Source organism: Macrotis lagotis, chromosome 1 (genome assembly GCF_037893015.1).
Source record: "Macrotis lagotis isolate mMagLag1 chromosome 1, bilby.v1.9.chrom.fasta, whole genome shotgun sequence".
Lineage (NCBI taxonomy): Eukaryota > Metazoa > Chordata > Mammalia > Peramelemorphia > Peramelidae > Macrotis > Macrotis lagotis.
The window spans coordinates 842,864,322-842,866,895 of NC_133658.1; the positions used below are offsets into that span (position 1 = coordinate 842,864,322).

General features: G+C 37.3%; 1 pseudogene; it reads right to left on the reverse strand.

Moving 5' to 3' along the window:
- Positions 1-2,259, reverse strand: part of LOC141507933 (olfactory receptor 52E8-like) — a 5,134-nt pseudogene extending 2,875 nt beyond the window's left edge.
- Positions 2,260-2,574: the final 315 nt, after the last annotated feature.

Genomic DNA, 2,574 nt, shown 5'->3' on the forward strand with positions numbered 1-2,574 from the left:
ACAAAATGAAAAATGAAATGAAATTTCATTAAGTAAATAGATTTGGGTGATGCAAATTAGATGCTCAAAGGGTCAATGGTATGGGAACTCTCCTCATTGGTGGATATTTATTACTCAATTCCCTCTACCTCCATGATTTGGAAAGGAAGTATACCAAGAGCAGGTAACACATAAGGGTTCTTTTGGTTTTCATCTTGGAGAATGAAGTTTCCTGAGTCCAACATTTCTTCCCATCACTGAAGCCAAAGAAAGACTGGGAAGAAGCAATAATAGAATATAGCAATCTCAATCATTTCCCTATTCTCAGTGTATGGGATACAATATCTAAGAAACAAGACAGTCCAACTTTTCAAGGAGAATTCTTTTTAAAAAAAATAGTAAGTCAGAAACATCCATTCTCATAAATACTACCTAATACCACATTCCAATGGACAGACGGTTGTGGATGCATCCTTTTTGTTCCTAGCATTGGGTGTCCAGTAGAAAGGATAGACCAGGTAGGAACTTTGCAAGGCAAAATGCATTTCACAGATGAGGGAGCCTTTGAGAGCATGCTAAAATGGGAGACATCTATTAGTATAATAAAAATTTATGACATTTGAAGATCCAGGGAACTTAACTTGCTGACATACTAATCCAGGTCTGGTGAAAAGGCAGAAATAATTATCACAGCTAAGTGTGTATAGAAAATCAATTGAGCCTTAGGTCTTCTTCTTAGATTCTTGATAGAAATCCCTAGTTTCCATGGAGTTTCTTCATTCACATCCACCTTTCAGTAGGATATGCCAGAGCTGAAAGTTTGTTAACCACGGACATAACGAGGAGATTTTTCAGTACTGTAGGACTGATCAGATAGTTACCTCTATATTTTCCACTCTTCAAATCTTCAAATGCAATGATGTAAGTATTAGGAATTGTGCCATACCAATCAAAATACCAAAATACTTTACCAAGCTAGAAAAAAATAGCAACAATATTAATCTGGAGCAAAAAAAGGTCAAGAATATCACGGAATGGGACGGCTAGGTGGCACAGTGGATAGAGCACCGGTCCTGGAGTCAGGAGTACCTGTGTTCAAATGTGGCCTCAGACACTTAATAATTACCTAGCTGTGTGGCCTTGGGCAAGTCACTTAACCCATTGCCTTGCAAAAACTTTAAAAAAAATATCACGGAAACAGATGAAAATAATGTAAAGGAAGGTGTCCTAGCTCAACAAAATCTAAAACTACACTATAAAGTGGCAGTAATCAAAACTGCTTGGTAGGTTAGAAACAGAGTAATGGAGTAATGGATTAAGATAGGTTCAAAAGAAAAAAGGACTGCAGTAATCTGTTTGACAAACCCAAAGACATTATATTCTGTTATAAGAACTCACTATTCATGGTGAATATGGCTTTGAGGTTGAACCTTTCTCCTGCAAGGGAGAAGGACATATACCCTAGGCTAACTCAGAATTTGGTGGGACAGACCTGATCTAATCTCAGTTTTTGATCAGGTTGAGGTTAAGACTTTTGTCTTATACTCACACACCTGCCCATAGGTACCAATACAGACAGACTCTAGTTTTTGTAATGTAAATTAACAATCTCCCTACATTCAGTTGGAAGCCAAACACTCCCATATTCCTTAGTTATCTTTCTCCTGGCTCCTACTCTTGAACTGAAAATGATTTCTTAATTTGATTATAAATTCTGCCACTGCATTTCCTTAGCTGATACCCCTCTTCTTCTAATCCTTCCCTCTCTTAGAAATGCTGTAATTTTCTAAGTTGTCCCAGAATGCTTTGAACTATATACATGGGCCGAAAATTGGCAAATCTATTCCAAAAGAAACTGAATGTACTTTCAACCAGAGTAGAGTCCTTAGATTACTGCAATTTAATGTCTTTGAGTTTGGCCTCCTAGCTTTGATCCCTAGTCATGGAGTTGATGAAGTTTAAAAAATGCTTTGGGATGTGTTCTAGTGTAGGTTTGACTGTATTTAGGAAATGAATTTCTAAAAGGAAACAACTGAGGAGATGAGCTTTATTGGGTAATTAGGGATATATAGATGGGAAGGCAGTAGCTTAGAGAGTGGAGATGAGATAATGCAGGATATGTAGGTGAGGGTTGTAGCTCAAAGAACTAACTTTGAAGTAATTAAGGACAGTTAGATGAGCGATTATAACTGAAAGACTGTTTCATTGTTAGGGGCATGTCTTGTGCCTAGGGACCTATGGGGAGGGTCAAAGTACTTTGCTAAGGTTCAATAACCTCATCTCAGGTAGCTTGGAATTTAGGATGGGGTTGGAGCATATAGTTGGGTCAGTGTGTTTGAGTAATGTGATTAAGTATAAGATAGGTGGTCAGCAAAAAGAACAAATTATAAAATAGATTTCTCTGTCTAACCTTTCCTCTCCCACAGAATCCTTATCATTGTAACTTCTCTCAAGAAAAGGAGAGAATTCCCCAAACAGTTGAATTGGAAGGCCCACTTAGTTTCCTTCCCTTTGGATTTACAGAGTTGGTTTTTTTTTCTTTTTTATATACTCAAAAAAGTCCAAATTCTCAGTTCTCAGGAAAAATTTCTTTCT